Source organism: Mixophyes fleayi, unplaced genomic scaffold (genome assembly GCF_038048845.1).
Source record: "Mixophyes fleayi isolate aMixFle1 unplaced genomic scaffold, aMixFle1.hap1 Scaffold_100, whole genome shotgun sequence".
NCBI classification, from domain to species: Eukaryota; Metazoa; Chordata; class Amphibia; order Anura; family Limnodynastidae; genus Mixophyes; species Mixophyes fleayi.
Window position 1 is genome coordinate 25,127 of NW_027445898.1, and position 18,298 is coordinate 43,424.

The window sequence follows — 18,298 nt, forward strand, 5'->3', positions numbered from 1 at the left end:
AGGAGAGTTTGCCAGACACGGGAGTGTGTGGCAAACACGGGAGTGTTTGAAATCGCTGCAAATCACCGCAGATGACCAGAGATTTTGAAGATCAGGGTAAAAATCGCAGCTTCATACATTTGATGAGTTTGGGACTAAAATCGCGGGTTAACACCCGCAATTTGCCACGATTTTAACACGCTGGCAAAATCGGACCTTGATACATTTACCCCCTGGTGTGCTTTGCAGGTCCTTCAATGTAACACCCTGGCCTGAAGAGGGAGCTCTCATACAATCACACACATGAACATAGAGAGAGACTCACCAGGATGAAGCAAGCACCCTGTAACACTGCTTTCATTTTTACATTCAGATCTTTTGGGAATTGAATCCCAAAGTTATCGGCATCAGTGAATATTTCCTTTGGTGATCCGTCCAACGCTGCGGGACTCACACAGTGGTTTAACCTGGTGGACACAAATTGGACATTGTGAGAAGTGAATGAGAAGTCATTATCCCCTGAGAGTGAAGTGTGGACAGGAGGAAACAGATGGACAATGTCAGGATTATCCAGTTCTCCTCACCTGAAAGTTCACATCTCCACGGCAGCTGGACATAAGGCAGGGCCCAACCACCTTCAACACTGGCTCACGATTCTCAGTCTGAAGACAGTATTTAGGAACGAAGGGGTGCCATGTTTGTACCACATACCCAATGGTGTGTCCTGGAGGACTCTGCACCTCGAGCTGTATGAGAAGAATGAACAGAAATGGGATAAGTGATCAGTAATACAGGAGGATTGGGAAGAAATATGAAACACAAGGTAAAGATGGCCCTGACCAGATGAGCTTACTATCTAAGCGGATTGATGACTCATCAGTTATGTCACAGACTCCCAGCACTACCACAAACTACGTTCCAGCCCATAAAATTAATAATTTCATAATATTGATATCTTTTGAATGACAGTTCTGCTAGTATATATGAATTATTAAATGGGAGCAGCCATGGTAAACACACTTGAAGTTAAGCTGACCACACAATGAATTTGGCAGGGTAATTTGAACAGCCATTACAGGAACATGACAAATACGAACAATCAGCATCACCTGTGGAGTCAGTACAGGAATAGTAGAGAGATACAAGACAGGATAGAGGTGTAGTGACAGAGCTGTGTGTGTGTGTGGTCAGTACAGGAACAGTAGAGAGATACAAGACAGGATGGAGGTGTAGTGACAGAGCTGTGTGTGTGAGGTCAGCACTGGAATAGTAGAGAAATACAGGACAGGATGGATGTGTAGTGACAGAGCTGTGTGTCTGAGGTCAGTACAGGAATAGTAGAGAGATATTGGACTGGATGGAGGTGTAGTGACAGAGCGTTGGATAGGTGTGCGCAGAGCTGCCAAGAGGGGTTCAAGTTGTTGTACTGGGGCCCTAAATGTAAAAAAAAATTGCACCACTGCTACGCAGCAGCACAAAATTACTACTGGGTGTGTTCATACAAATGGGGGCGTGGCCATGCATCATTGGGCGTGCGCAGCCCACCCTTCTACAGAAAAAAACCCTGCATTGTTGTGTACACCATTAAACATTCACCAAAAATTGGGATTGTCCCACTAGAATGACAAGATTTCACAGACTCTGCTGCTCTCTCCTAACTGTTCTTCTCACTATCACCACCTGTGGCTGCAGGTTTCTTTAGTCGCTGCGTCTCAGGATCCTGGAATGTTGGGTGCCCTATTTGGAATAAAAATGGGTAAATTTAGAAAATTACAGCCAGCCCCAGCGTTAAATCAATACCACCCACGATTAATAATTAGGCCTTCCTCCAGCCCCAACATTAAAATAATAGTATTCATATTTACTAATTAAACCTATTTCCCTCCCTACAAACAGCCCCAGCAACAAATTAATAGTATTTACATTCCAGAATTATACCTATTTCCCACAACCATCACTGCCATTAAATAATTCATAGGCACAATTAATAAAGAGACCACATTCTCCCCAAACTCACCCCACATTCAGTAGTGCCCAAACCACCCCATCTTAAATTAATAGTCCCCACTATTGTGCCTCTCTTCCCCCCTTTTTTCTCATGCTGTGCCTCTCTCCCCATTTTTCCTCATACTGTGCCTCTCTCCCCTTTATCCTCATGCTATGCCTCTCTCCCCCATTTTCCTTCATGCTGTGCCTCTCTCCCTGTGCTTTTCTGCTATATTCCCTTTTTTTACTTACCTTTGTATTAGCTTCTTTCTTTTCTTCTCTTCTCTTCTGTCTTCTTCCTTGCTCCTCTCTGCGCTGCTCCTCACTGAATGTTGGGCGTGACTTGATGACGTCATGCCTGACATTCAGTGTAAACAGAGCAGAGAGCAAGGAGGAGGAGGGATGTCGGCGCCGCGATCACATGAGTATGTGTATGTATTTTTTTAATTTTTTTTACTACCCTGCTCCCCCCACCAAGGAAGGGGCAAAGCCCCGCCCCCCCGAACCCCGCAAAAAAGGCTGAAAAAAAAAAGAAATTTACAAAATAAGAAAAAAACAAGAAAAAAAAACGTGGGCAGTGAGGGCCCGGGCCGGGCCCCCTGGCATGCCCGAGTGATTAGTACCCGATCCCCCTCTCGGCGGCCATACACATTCCGTGTGCGTATGTTGTACATGAATATCATTCTTACCAGATGTATGGCATCTCACCTCTTGTAAGCAGCAAGGATAAAAACAACTGTTGCATTTGAGGGGGCGGATAAAATGGATGACCTCCCGTCCAGAGTAATCACACACGTGAAGGGTGAGCGGACGGCGGGGCCCACAGCACAAACATGCACACACAAAGCTCCTCTCTTGCACTGTAAAGAATCCGTTTACCCATAATGTTTCTTAACTCATACTGATTGCACGTCTCGAAGCCTGTGACAGCTGTGAGAGGGAAAGAGTGCAGTGGGTGTGTGATTATTCATTGTGTAATCGCTATATTTTCAAAAAAATATGAATATTTAGTTGATGGGAAATGTGAGATCAATGTGCACGAGATGGCACCTTGTGAGAACAGGAAACAGCATAGGAGAGGTGGAACATCGAGTAGAGGGAGACATGTGATATATCAGAGAGATGAGGAACATGTGGTATATGGGAGACATGTGATATATCAGAGAGATGAGGAAAATGTGGTATATGGGAGACATGTGATATATCAGAGATGAGGAAAATGTAGTATATGGGACACATGTGATATATCAGAGAGATGAGGAACACTGAATAGGAGATATGTTATATATAAGAGAGATGAGGAACATGTGGTATATGAGAGACATGTGATATATCAGAGAGATGAGGAAAATGTGGTATATGGGAGACATGTGATATATCAGAGAGATGAGGAAAATGTGGTATATGGGAGACATGCAATATATCAGAGAGATGAGGAATATTGAGTAAAGGGAGACATGCAATATATCAGAGAGATGAGGAACATTGAGTAAAGGAGACATGCAATATATCAGAGAGATGAGGAACATTGAGTAAAGGGAGACATGTGATATATCAGAGAGATGAGGAACATTGAGTAGAGGTAGACATGTGATATATCAGAGAGATGAGGAACATGTGGTATCTGGGAGACGTGATATATCAGAGAGATGAGGAACATTGAGCAGAGAGAGACATGCGATATATCAGAGATGAGGAAAATGTGGTATATGGAACACATGTGATATATCTGAGAGATGAGGAACATTAAGTAAAGGGAGACATACGATATATCAGAGAGATGAGGAACATTGAGTAGAGGGAGACATGCAATATATCAGAGAGATGAGGAACATTGAGTAAAGGAAGACATGAAATATATCAGAGAGATGAGGAACATGTGGTATGTGGGAGACGTGATATATCAGAGAGATGAGGAACATTGAGTACAGGGAGACATTCAATATATCAGAGAGATGAGGAACATTGAGTAGAGGGAGACATGCAATATATCAGAGAGATGAGGAACATTGAGTAAAGGGAGACACGTGATATATCAGAGAGATGAGGAACATTGAGTAGAGGTAGACATGTGATATATCAGAGAGATGAGGAACATGTGGTATATGGGAGACGTGATATATCAGAGAGATGAGGAACATTGAGCAGAGAGAGACATGCGATATATCAGAGATGAGGAAAATGTGGTATATGGAACACATGTGATATATCTGAGAGATGAGGATCATTAAGTAAAGGGAGACATACGATATATCAGAGAGATGAGGAACATTGAGTAGAGGGAGAAATGCAATATATCAGAAAGATGAGGAAAATGTGGCATATGGAAGACATGTGATATATCAGAGAGATGAGGAACATGTGGTATATGGGAGACTTGTGATATATCAGAGAGATGAGGAACATTGAGTAGAGGGAGACATGCGATATATCAGAGATGAGGAAATTGTGGTATATTGGACACATGTGATATATCGGAGAGATGAGGAACATTGAGTAGAGGGAGAAATGCAATATATCAGAGAGATGAGGAACATTGAGTAAAGGGAGACATGTGATATATCAGAGAGATGAGGAACATGTGGTATGTGGGAGACATGTGACATATCCGAGAGATGAGGAACATTGAGTAAAAGGAGACATGCAATATATCAGAGAGATGAGGAACATGTGGTATTTGGGAGACATGTGATATATTAGAGAGATGAGAAACATTGAGTAGAGGGAGACATGCGATATATCAGAGATGAGGAAAATGTGGTATATGGGACACATGTGATATATCTGAGAGATGAGGAACATTGAGTAAAGGGAGACATACGATATATCAGAGAGATGAGGAACATTGAGTAGAGGGATACATTTGATATATCAGAGAGATGAGGAACATGTGGTATATGGGAGACATGTGATATATCAGAGAGATGAGGAACATTGAGTAAAGGGAGACATGCAATATATCAGAGAGATGAGGAACATGTGTTATATGGGAGACATGTGATATATCTGAGAGATGGGGAACATTGAGTAGAGGGAGACATGCAATATATCAGAGAGAAGAGGAATATTGAGTAAAGGGAGACATGCAATATATCAGAGAGGTGAGGAACATGTGGTATATGGGAGACATGTGATATATCAGAGAGATGAGGAACATTGAGTAGAGGGAGACATGCAATATATCAGAGAGATGAGGAACATGTAGTATATCGGAGACGTGATATATCAGAGATAAGGAACATTAAGTAGAGGGAGACAAGTGATATATAGGAGAGATGAGGAATATTGAGTAGAGGGAGACATGTGGTATATCAGAGAGATGAGGAACATTGAGTAGAGGTAGACATGTGAAATATCAGAGAGATGAGGAACATATGGTATATGTGAGGCATGTGATATATCAGAGAGATGAGGAACATTGAGTAGAGGGAGACATGCAATATATCATAGAGATAAGGAACATTGAGTAAAGGGAGACATGCAATATATCAGAGATGAGGAAAATGTGGTATATGGAAGACATGTGATATATCAGAGATGAGGGAAATGTGGTATATGGGACACGTGATATATCTGAGAGATGAAGAATATTGAGTAGAGGGAGACATACGATATATCAGAGAGATGAGGAACATTGAGTAGAGGGAGAAATGTGATATATCAGATATATGAGGAACATTGAGTAGAGGGAGACATGATATATCAGAGAGATGAGGAACATTGAGTAAAGGGAGACATGCAATATATCAGAGAGATGAGGAACATTGAGTAGAGGGAGACATGCGATATATCAGAGAGATATAAGGAACATTGAGTAGAGCGAGAAATGTGATATATCAGAAAGATGAGGAAAATGTGGCATATGGAAGACATGTGATATATCAGAGAGATGAGGAACATGTGGTATATGGGAGACTTGTGATATATCAGAGAGATGAGGAACATTGAGTAGAGGGAGACATGCGATATATCAGAGATGAGGAAATTGTGGTATATTGGACACATGTGATATATCGGAGAGATGAGGAACATTGAGTAGAGGGAGACATTTGATATATCAGAGAGATGAGGAACATCGAGTAGAGGGAGACATTTGATATATCAGAGAGATGAGGAACATGTGGTATATGGGAGACATGTGATATATCAGAGAGATGAGGAACATTGAGTAAAGGGAGACATGCAATATATCAGAGAGATGAGGAACATGTGGTATATGGGAGACGTGATATATCAGAGAGATAAGGAACATTAAGTAGAGGGAGACAAGTGATATATAGGAGAGATGAGGAATATTGAGTAGAGGGAGACATGTGGTATATCAGAGAGATGAGGAACATTGAGTAGAGGTAGACATGTGATATATCAGAGAGATGAGGAACATTAAGTAGAGGGAGACATGCAATATATCATAGAGATAAGGAACATTGAGTAAAGGGAGACATGCGATATATCAGAGATGAGGAAAATGTGGTATATGGAAGACATGTGATATATCTGAGAGATGAGGAATATTGAGTAGAGGGAGACATATGATATATCAGAGAGATGAGGAACATTGAGTAGAGGGAGACATGTGATATATCAGAGAGATGAGGAACATGTGGTATATGGGAGACATGCGATATATCAGAGATGAGGAAAATGTGGTATATGGAAGACATGTCATATATCAGAGATGAGGAAAATGTGGTATATGGGACACATGTGATATATCTGAGAGATGAGGAATATTGAGTAGAGGGAGACATACGATATATCAGAGAAATGAGGAATATTGAGTAGAGGGAGACATGCGATATATCAGAGAGATATGAGGAACATTGAGTAAAGGGAAACATGCAATATATCAGAGAGCAGAGGAACATTGAGTAAAGGGAGACATGCAATATATCAGAGAGATGAGGAACATGTGGTATATAGGAGACATGTGATATATCAGAGAGATAAGGAACATTGAGTAGAGGGAGACATGTGATATATCAGAGATGATGATCATGTGGTATATGAGAGACATGTGGTATATCAGAGAAATGAGGAACATTGAGTAGAGGGAGACATGTGATATATCAGAGAGATGAGGAACATGTAGTATACCAGAGACGTGATATATCAGAGAGATGAGGAACATTTAGTAGAGGGAGACATGTGATATATAGGAGAGATGAGGAGCATTGAGTAGAGGGAGACATGTGGTATATCAGAGAGATGAGGAACATTGAGTAGAGGTAGACATGTGATATATCAGAGAGATCAGGAACATGTGGTATGTGGGAGACATGTGATATATCAGTGAGATGAGGAACATTGAGTAAAGGGAGACATGCAATATATCAGAGAGATTAGGAAAATGCGGCATATGGGAGACATGTGATATATCAGAGAGATAAGGAACATTGAGTAGAGGTGGACATGCAATATATCAGAAAGATGAGGAAAATCTGGTATATGGAAGACATGTGATATATCAGAGATGAGGAACATGTGGTATATGGGAGACGTGATATATCTGAGAGATGAAGAACATTGAGTAGAGGGAGACATGCAATATATCAGAGAGATGAGGAACATTGAGTAAAGGGAGACATGCAATATATCAGAGAGATGAGGAACATTGAGTAGAGGGAGACATGGACCACATGATCCTCATCTCTCTGATATATTACATGTCTCTCTCTACTCAATGTTCCTCATCTCTCCGATATATCACTTGCCAACCTGTACTTAATGTTCCTCATCTCTCTGATATATCACATGTCTCCCTCTACTCAATGTTCCTTATCTTTCTGATATATCACGTCTCCCATATACTACATGTTCCTCATCTCTCTGATATATCACATGTCTCCCTCTACCCAATTGTTGAAGTCGTATAATTGGATGAACGAAAGTATATTGGTTTAATATTGGTTTGCCGTGCGTATTGCGAAGCGTACGCCATGTGTTACGTGGCGTGGTGCGTTCGCACGGTAAAATATGCACGCACACACTCGCATTACAACAGTTAGTTATTTATATAATTTCATATTGGTTCTGTTACACTGTAATTCAGGAGCAGATAGTATTCGGTTTATTATTAGTCTATATATATATATATATATATATATATATATATATATATATATAGTGATTATATGTACATTGTAGTGTTATTAAAGGTTTAGGTAATAGGAAAGGTGTCATGCCTGATATCATATTGAAGCCCTAATCATCAGCAGCTGTCCGGTGCAGTCGGCGAAGAGATCGCACATTGCATACTTTAGTTATTGATATTAGAGAGTAAACCTTTGTATGATACTGGCTATGAAAAGGAGCAGACCCCCTGGACAGAAGACCCCCACCTTTGGATTCCTTAGATTGAATCAACCTATTAGCTGTCTGGCCTGGACCCACCCAACGTCTGGACCTATAGAAACAATCTACGTCATCTCTATTGTTCACAATGAAACATTGACTGTATATATTAGCTGCATCCCCCACCAGGGTCTCAGTCTACTCTGACCAGTTATCTAACAGATACACTGTTCCATTGGGACCCATGGAAGCGCAGCGATTGCAGCGGTATGTATGTATGTAATTTTTGGTATTGGCTGTGCTGTACTGTACTGTATCATAATATAATAATGTATTGAATTGTTGACTATTTACATCTGCTAAAATAAACCACCATGTGCTTTGGACACACATACAATTGATTGGGCAATGCTTATTTTAAAACGATAGAATTACTTTAATAATTTGGGGGCTCTTGAGTTAGGAGTTACGTTACCGGCAGGTATGCAACGCTTACGATATTCGGTTCCTCAACAAAGGGTGGATGGATGGACGCGTCGTATAAAGCAGGAAAGAACGTAATGCGTCTAATACCTGTGGTTCACTGTGTGTTGCGAAACCGAATGTCCGTTGTTGCATAGACTGAAGGAACGCTAATTAGAATCTAGGGACAAGAAAGAAAAATGTTTCTTTTTATTGTCGTTTTATGTTTTAAAGTGTATTGCATTGCTGTGCGTATGTGTACTTCCTGCTGTGCGTACGCGAACTTCTGGTAGATTTGCCACGTGGTTGAACAATAGTTTTGATAGTTGTTATATGCATACTGTAAGCACTTGGTAAAGTCTCTGAAAAGATAGTGCCATTGTTTGGGAAAGTTATTTTCTGTACAGAAAACAAAGGTTATGTGTGTGTATGTGAATAAATACATAAAGGCAAAAATATACTGGTAACTATAGGCAACTATAGGTTTTCGCACGTGCACCCAATACTAATCACGACATTCACTGATAAAGGGTATTGTTTGCTGGAAGGGACAGAGCATTGCGGTGTTATCTGTGGTCCGCATAATGAATCATTGAGCTGTGCAAATCGACAGCATGGCAAGGCCGTGATTGAGTATTGGGAGGGCAGTGTGGTACTATGTAAAAATTCATAGCGCTGTAGTTCAGGTGTGTCTGACGGGGCATGTTAAAAAAAAGGTGACCTGACAACAAAGGTTCTGTTCTAGGGCTGAGCAGGATATAAAGAAACCTTTGTGTGAGTGGTGTTCTGTTCTAATAAGAGCAGGTGATAAAGAGACACCACAGAGTATGCATGGCATACTCGAAGTGAAAATAACAGGTTTTCGCGGCATTCCCAAATATTAATCGCAAAGCTTACCGATAGTTAGTATCCGTAAGCCGTGCGATCGGACCGCATGGTTGATTTAGTGCAGCCGTGATTGCGACTTGGGAGATGTGGGAGGAAATACGCTGCAACCACTGATATTCTTGATTGATATCTGGTGCTGACAGTGGTAAAGTACTCAAACTAGGAAGGGCATTGATATCTTAAGGGGACGTGCCTGTTGAAAACGTCCATGAATAAAAAAAATCTCTAGTAAGTTCTGTTTGAAAGGAGAACAGGTAAAAGTCTTTTTGTGTAGCGTTGAGAAATAGGTTGTTTTCACAATGGATACGAAGCAAACGCTAGAGATAGTTCATGTTGTGCTACCTAATGAATGGCCGGTTGGTGCGGCAAAATATGTTATGTATAATAAATACGGCGCATACTGCGACAAATGGGTCAAGATGACCCGGGAGTGTGTGAAACCTTTCCTAAACATAGGTACTCTTGACTCAGAGGTGTTAAATAATGTTAGAGATAAAGTGCGGTTGATTAAATCAACAAAAACGAGAATTGAACATGATGACTGTTTAAAATTGTGGCAAATGGAAGGTAACACGTGGCAGAGCAGCGAACGCACAGCGGAAGTGAGTGTAAGGAAAAACACGTGTTCAGCGGAAGTAAGCGTACCGGAAACAAGCATTCCGGAAGTGTGCGTTGCAAAGCGTGGCGAACTGAGCGCAAACACGCCCCCGATAAATTCGGTTGGGGAGGGAAGTACAGCCAATACCAAAAATGTAAAAATGGTAACTAGTAACTTGTATGGTGTTTTAAGTAATGTTAAAAGTAATGTTTCAGGACAAAGAAGAGGAACGGTCCCACCAGCAGGGGCAGCTGCTGAAAGTGGTGAGAATAATGAACAGGTTAACACAGGGGGAGACATTCATTATACTGCAACAGCAACTCCAGCAGCTAGGTCAGAACAGAGTGATTTAGTAGGCTTATATCCTATCCGCAGAACAGCAGTTCCCAATGGGAAAGCGGACAGAGATGGTGTAGTTCCCATGAAACAGGTAGCAGTGTATTCTCCATGGACTAAGACGGAACTATTTACAATTATGTCTGATTTCCCTGATCCTAGAAAAGATTTGGCCAAGTGTCAGAAATTTATTAGACATTTAGGTAATGCACATGAACCTACTAATAAAGATTGGCGAGTGCTGTTTAGAGCTTGTCTTCCTCTCGATACTGATATACAGAAGTTCATTGAGGGTTGTAGCTTGGAGAAGGATAAACCCTTAACTGAGGATAACAATCAGCATAATATTAGACGTATAATCAAAGAGTTGGCCGTATATTTTCCAGTGACTGTGGAATGGGGCAAAATATGCAACATCAAACAAAAAGGTAATGAGAATACAACTGATTATTTTTCAAGGGCGCTAGCGGGCATTATTAAGTACACAGGAATATGGGATATAATGGTAAATCCACATTACAGGGAGGTAACTGTTGCAGTACTAATGGACGGCCTCCGGGAGGATCTAAGGACCGGATACAAACCTCTTTCCCTAATTGGAGAGGTCTCACAGTAACTGATATTAGAGCCAAGGCTAAGAAAATGGGACACGAAGCAAAGAGACTTGGCCCACCTAAGGGGGAATCACATAGACACCCACAGAGACGGCGCACACAAGTCTCGGAGACTTCTCAACAGTTTCCTGTGCACCTCATAGCAGCCAATGCCTTGGGGGAGAACCATAGTCAACCCTGGAGGTTAGGTCAGACCTGTAGTCCTACAAACAGGTGGGGTTTAAACTGTGGTAAGTAGTAGTGTACAAGAAACTGATTTCTAAAAGGTAACCTTTGTTGATTTTGTTTGTTCATTTATGTTGTGAAATGTTTGTTTTCCTAAGTCACTAGCCGACGGCAAAGAATAGAAATGTTTGTTTTGTTTGCTGTTTTAAGATAACTATCTTGTTTTTCTTCTCACAGATAAAGGGGACACAAAAGAAGTATAGACAAGTGTTTAAAAGGGGTGAGATAGAGAAATAGAAGAATTACTCTTGAAAGACTAATTAACAATAGACAATTGGAACACTCTTTTGATTTAGGCTGCAGTGACTCATGATAATTTGTTTGGCTGAGAATCATTATCCAACAATGAAGTATGTACATACTTTGCTCCAAAATATCGTTTTATGTATTTCAGAGAAAATATGAGTCACTAAGAGTAAATTTTTTCATTTCTCTATCATAAATTAGAAAAGTCCGTTGAAAAGGTATGTAGTCAATGAGATACCGAGTTCTTAATGAACAAATGACGGACGACACTGGATTGCACTGTTAAGACCCCCTAGTCAAGTATGGGGAGGGGTCATAGTTAGCAAATAGCTAAGGGGAACAGTGGAATGAATACAGCCATTTCCCCATAGAGTCAGAGTCCAATCCAGCTGTCATTTTGTTGTAAAAATCTCCCTTTCTACATGTATGTTTGTATTCAAACCTTTGTATTCCCATCATTCATTGCTTTCCTATTTCCCATTCTTTACACAAATGCTAGTCTCTCTCTCTCTCTACCCTCTCTCTCTCTCTACCCTCTCTCTCTCTACTCTCTCTCCCCTCTCTCTCTGCTCTGGTAGAGATAAAATCAGACAGTCTCAACAATGGGTCTAAAACATATTTTTATGTTTTTACATAAGACAAATTCAGAGATACACACACTAGATTGACATGAGTTACAGAAACAGTCAGGGGTTTTGTTTTCATGTGTATAGAAACTGCTGATTTTTTTAAGCAGAAAGGTTCTGTTGTGGAAATACGATTCATGTTTTATAGATTGCATATCTGTTTTGTTTTTTGTTTTTTTGTTTTGGTTCGTGCCTCCTGTACAAAAATGTGCCTTTTTATGGATGCACAAAGGGTGGAGACAGGAGATTGCTAGAGGATAGGCATACAGATATGCATCTCTGTGTAGAACATTGGAGTAGGATTTTTACCACAAGACACGACATAATGTGAAGCCCTAGAAAATGTAGAATTTTCATGTTTTTATAATTTTCACTGTTAGACAGGCATGTACGGGATACTGTTATATTTGAAGAAAGTGTTATAGAAAGAGACCCCTTTGCCTTTTCCCACTTAGTCAAGTAGCTGAATATGAGGTACTGAGAATGACATGTGAGTTGGCAGAGGGAAAATCGATTGATATACATTGGTCTTTAGCATTTTTCTAGTCTAGAGGGCGATGTTGAGGTGACTGCGAAATCGTTTTATAGCAATACCAGCACATGATTAGGACACTACATAGAGGACTTTATACAGGGACACAGTTACCAACGGAAGTAGCTGCTAGTAAGGTCCACACTTACACGCACAACCATACATGGCTGTCACACCAGGGAGAACATAGCTGTCAAATAGACAGCAGGGTTTTATGTGACAGCTAACAAATCTATGTTTTGTTTTGTTTTTCGTTGTATTGTTTTAGTTTTAAAAAGGTGAACACACACACACACATGCACGCATACACATATTGGTTAATATAGGAAGATTTGTGTTACCTGAGGGATAAACTGTCTGGGAGGTGAAGAGATGTGGTGAGGAGTCTGGTGGACTCTGGAGAGATGGACAAGGTAGACCAATAGAGCCATCCCATATCCCTCCTGCTGATGGGTTTTCCTCCAGGTAAAACAAATACACGTCATCCAATTACCACCATGCAGGATCCTCAAGTATACACAGGTGTACCAATGAAAAATGTCTGGGTAGAGATGTATTGAAATGTGTCTAATGTATTACTGTATCATACTCAAAGCTTTTGTTATTCAATGTGATAGTCCTAGAGTTATAATAGATGATAGGGTATTCATGTTATTGATAATAGATGTATAATGTATGAGTAGTGGTAACAAATCACATACTTTCAATTAGCCATAAACCAGTGTGAACATAAAGTAGTGGTACTCGGTAGAATGAATTGAATAGAATAAGAGTTGGAACTTGATTGAAGTGCCACTAGTCCTTTCCCGCTACCAAGAGATCACCCCTGGGCAGACTCCTAACCTGTCAGTTTTTGAAATGTTCTTGACCCCTCGTGAGATGAGATTGTAACTGGGAGGCTAGGTTAGACCTTGAGAGAAGGTAAATAGCGAGACAGTAACCAAGAACGTCCAAAACATTGTTTCCTGAAAGGTCACACTAACTGTCAGGATGTTGGATCGGGAGAGTAAGTTGTGGAGCAGAAATTTCTTAAGCTTAGGTTATTTGCCAGACAGGTACCGGGTGTAGGCTACCAGCCTCACGGCTTTAAGGGTAGCAGAGACACACTGGTGCCCATACCACCCACTGCAGAGGGGCCAACACTCAGAGAAGGGTCCAAGGGCACTCATGAGTCTGTACTGGAAGGCCTCGAATGCAGTTAGTAGCACCTGAGCCAAAGGCTAAGACTGTTGTCCAGCATGAAGTTGTAGTTTTTCCTGTTTTGTGTTCTCTCATTTCATTTTCTTCTCAGGGCGGTTAATTCTTTCGATTATTAGCAGGTGACAGAGACTGGTTCGGGTAGTGATAAGGAGGTTTTGGGGAGGAAGAAGTTAGTAGCATAATCAGTCCAGTCAATTACTCTATTCAATTCAGGGGTAAAGGAAAATTTAGAAACCTTGGAGCTTGGAGAAAGTGCGAGGGGCTATTGTCTGAGTAGCATTACGTCCGTAAGTACGGCAACCCCATAGTTAAAAAAAAGAGATACACCCAGCGATGCCAGTCCAGTAATATCCGGACTCGAGCAGGCATCCTTAAGAATGATTATCATTCTTGGGAGGGTAAGGTTTTAGACCAAACAAAGTGCTGGGCGTGCTCACGCGTGCCTCAGTGATTATATCAAGTAGGATTAGTTCTCTTTCCACTAAATATTCTTGAGGTACCCGAACTATGGGTGGGAGGTCACTAGGGGAAAAAGTAGGACACCTAGGTCCCTCAGTCTGAAGTCTCCCAATGCTTTACAAGCCGATCACTGTTAAATCTGAGTATTGGGAGACTGGGAAGAACGAACAGACAATAGCCCGCCCACAAGTGTTGATGAAAAGAACTGGTGACATTATTAGATGTGTGTATATTAACGCAAGCTGAAGGAGATTGCATATGACATTATTGATAGACATAGGATGATGCTATTGATGAACATGAAGTGTTTAAATGTATTCTGAGCTTAAAGACATGCGTTGGACAGAAGAACCTGTTAAACTTGAAGAACTGTAGTAGAGAATTCTGTATAGCTGATACACGTTCTACTGTACCATGTTGTCACTCACCGGACTGTGAGTGCTTCTTCCCGTATGTTTAGGAACCGTGGCCGTCCACCATCCTGAGGGTCTGCGCATGCGCAGCCCTTTCAAACCCTTCAGTACCTGTTCCTTTAACTTAATTGGCAGATCAGGCAACACTCCCTATATTAAGCACCTGTGGTCAATACCACGTTGCCTGATCTTGGAGTCTCATTCCCCATGAGCCTCTGAAGGTGTTCCTGTGTTTCCTCATGTATTTAGCGCTGCTGATTCCTGTGGTTTCCAGACCACTTCTACTCCTGTGGTTTCCAGACCACTTCAACCCTTCTGTGTTTCATCGTGACTGTTAGCTGATTCCTATCCACTGCCTCCGTGCACTACAGTCTTCAGACCACTTCAACCCTTCTGTGTTTCATCGTGACTGTTAGCTGATTCCAATCCGCTGCCTCCGTGCACTACAGTCTGCAGACCACTTCAACTCTGCCGTGTTTCATCGTGACTGTTAGCTGATTCCTATCCGCTGCCTCCGTGCACTACAGTCTTCAGACCACTTCAACTCTGCCGTGTTTCATCGTGACTGTTAGCTGATTCCTATCCGCTGCCTCCGTGCACTACAGTCCTCAGACCACTTCAACCCTTCTGTGTTTCATCGTGACTGTTTGGCTGATTCCTATCTGCTGCCTCCGTGCGCTTCAGTCTTCAGCTCATCTCATCTCTCCCGTGTTTCCTCGAGACTGCTACAACTGATTCCTATCCGCTGCTCTCCGTGCTCAACCGTTCCAGCTCAGCTCTGCTCTCCCGTGTTTCATCGTTGCTGCACCTGCTGGTTGCTATCCGCTACCTCCGTGTACCTGCAGAGTCCTGCTGGCTGCTACTCCTCAGTTCTACTCGTTCTACAACAGCTGATCCGCTCTCCGTGCTTCTCCGTGTTCCCGCTGGTCTCTACTCACCAGTCTGCATCGGATCTGCGCCTCACTGCTTTCATCTCGTCTAGACCATCGCTACTCTTCAGGGTCCTCCAGGAGTCCAGTTCTACATACTACTGCTTCCTGAGTATTTGTTCCCCTGCTGGTCTACCTACCTGTGCGCTGCACCTACTTGATTACCGCTTCATCCTCCTGGGACTTCGCATCCTGCCGGCCTTCAGCCGTTCAGGTATCTCTGCACTCCTGTCTGACAGCCTGCTCCTGAACCACGGTATGCATACTTCTCATTGACTGTGCTGGTGTATTGCATATCTTGCTGGACTGAGTTGCTCTCCTCTGGAGTTTACTATCCGCTGAGACTATTACCATCATTGACTGTGTTATCTGTTGCCCGGATAGTTTCTGTGACTTTATATTATTGCAGTGCTGTTCAGTCATTACTATATTGTGCATGCCATTGTGGATCAAGTTCAAGGTGCCCGTGTATCCTCTGTATTGCAGTCTCTCCCCGTGCTCCTCCTCACATATATATTCAGTGGTACAACTTGCTAGAGGCAGACCACTGATCCCTGTTTCCCGTGTCACCTGTTCCAGTATCCTCTCACATAGCAGTGGTACAACTTGCTAACGCAGACCACTGACTCCCCGGATACCTCCACTTGGATTCCATTCCTTCACCCAGACAGCGGTACAACTTGCTAACCGCAGACCGCTGACTCTCATCACCTCCTCGTTTCTGTTGGACATTCCTCCTCACTATAGCAGTGGTACAACTTGCTACCGCAGACCACTGACTACCCTCACGTGTCCTTTGTCCATACAGTTCCTCGTGTATTACTATATATATATATCACCAGTGCTGCTAGTCATAGACTTTCCTGAGCATCTCTATCATCTGCTGTCTCCTGTTCCGTGATCACCCTGCTACCAGAGTACCATATTACCACCTATACTGCTCTGGTAAGCTTATCACCTGGTGATCCCTGGGTAAAGACTCCTAGTGCCCGTGACAGTAAGATCAGGCCATGACAGACTCAGATACGGAACCTACAGCCAAAGAGATGCTGCAGCATCTGGTCACCCGTGTGGAGCAACAGGATGCTCGCCAACAGCTGTTACTTCAATGCTACCAGTCGTTAGCCTCCCAAGGACCATCTGGACAGCCTGTTACAGCTAATGTTGAAGCTCCTGTGCTTTCCTCCGTTTCCCCAGTGCCATCCCAAGGTGTCAACAGCTCCCACGCTTCACCTGCCTACTCCGTCAAAGTACGATGGAGACCCCAAAACTTGTAGGGGTTTTCTCAACCAATGCTCAGTTCATTTTGAGCTCCAACCTCAAAATTTTTCTACCCATCGTTCCAGAGTGGCCTATCTTATCTCATTGTTTTCTGGACAAGCTCTGGCTTGGGCCTCCCCTCTGTGGGAGAGAAACGATCCTGTATTACAAGATAGTGCCAAATTCATCTCTACATTCCGAAGTGTGTTCAATGAACCAGGTCGTGTGACCTCCGCTGCTTCCAGCATTCTTCGTTTACGTCAGGGTTCTCATACAGTAGGCCAGTACGTCATTCAATTTAGGATATTAGCCTCTGAACTTCAGTGGAACACTGAAGCATTAATTTCCGCCTTCTGGCAGGGGCTTTCCGATAAAATTAAAGATGCACTGACTACCCAAGAGCTTCCTACGTCATTAGAAGATTTGATCTCTCTTTGCCATCGTGTAGACATGAGGTTTCGTGAAAGAGAATCTGAGAAAACAACTTCAGTTAAAGCACCTCTTCGCTCAACCCCTCAATTTCGTCCAGCTTCACCTTCTGTGATTCCCATGGAGATAGGACGTTCCAAATTATCTTTAGAAGAAAGGAAACGAAGAGTAAAGAATAGACTTTTTATCTATTGTGCTGATTCCACACATATGCTCAGTTCTTGCCCTAAGAAATCGGGAAATGCCAGGCCCTAACTAGTTCTGGAGAGGTGAAGTTAGGGTCCCTGGAGTCCTCTCCATCTTCTACGAAACTAAAAGTCTGCGCTTTTGATGTTACGATTTCCTTTGCTACCAAATCCTTTGAGTCTCAGGCACTGATTGATTCTGGAGCAGCAGGAAATTTCATTTCTAAATCCCTAGTGAATCAATGGTCCCTACCAGTGATTACTTTGAAAACACCGATTACTGTGACTGCTATAGATGGATCACGTCTCATCAATGGTCTCATCACCCAGAGTACGTCTCCAGTAACGCTTCAGATTGGTGTGCTACACCATGAAGAGATTTCGTTTTTAATTCTTCCTGTTACGACAAGTCCGATTGTCTTAGGCCTTCCATGGCTTCAATGTCATTCTCCCCAGATTGACTGGCGCACTCCTCAAGTTACGTCTTGGGGAGCTGAATGTCATCATCGTTGTCTTTCTCAAGTCATTCCTCTTAAAGTACAGCAATCTTCCATCTCCTCTTCCTCACCGGGACTCCCCCCTCAGTATGCTTCATTTGCCGATGTTTTTGATAAAGCTCAGTCTGAACGTCTTCCTC

At 42.4% G+C, this 18,298-nt stretch overlaps 1 pseudogene; it reads right to left on the reverse strand.

Annotated features, from left to right (window-relative positions):
- Positions 1 to 259: 259 nt before the first annotated feature.
- LOC142112132 (phospholipid scramblase 1-like) lies at positions 260 to 2,902 on the reverse strand (annotated as a pseudogene).
- Positions 2,903 to 18,298: the final 15,396 nt, after the last annotated feature.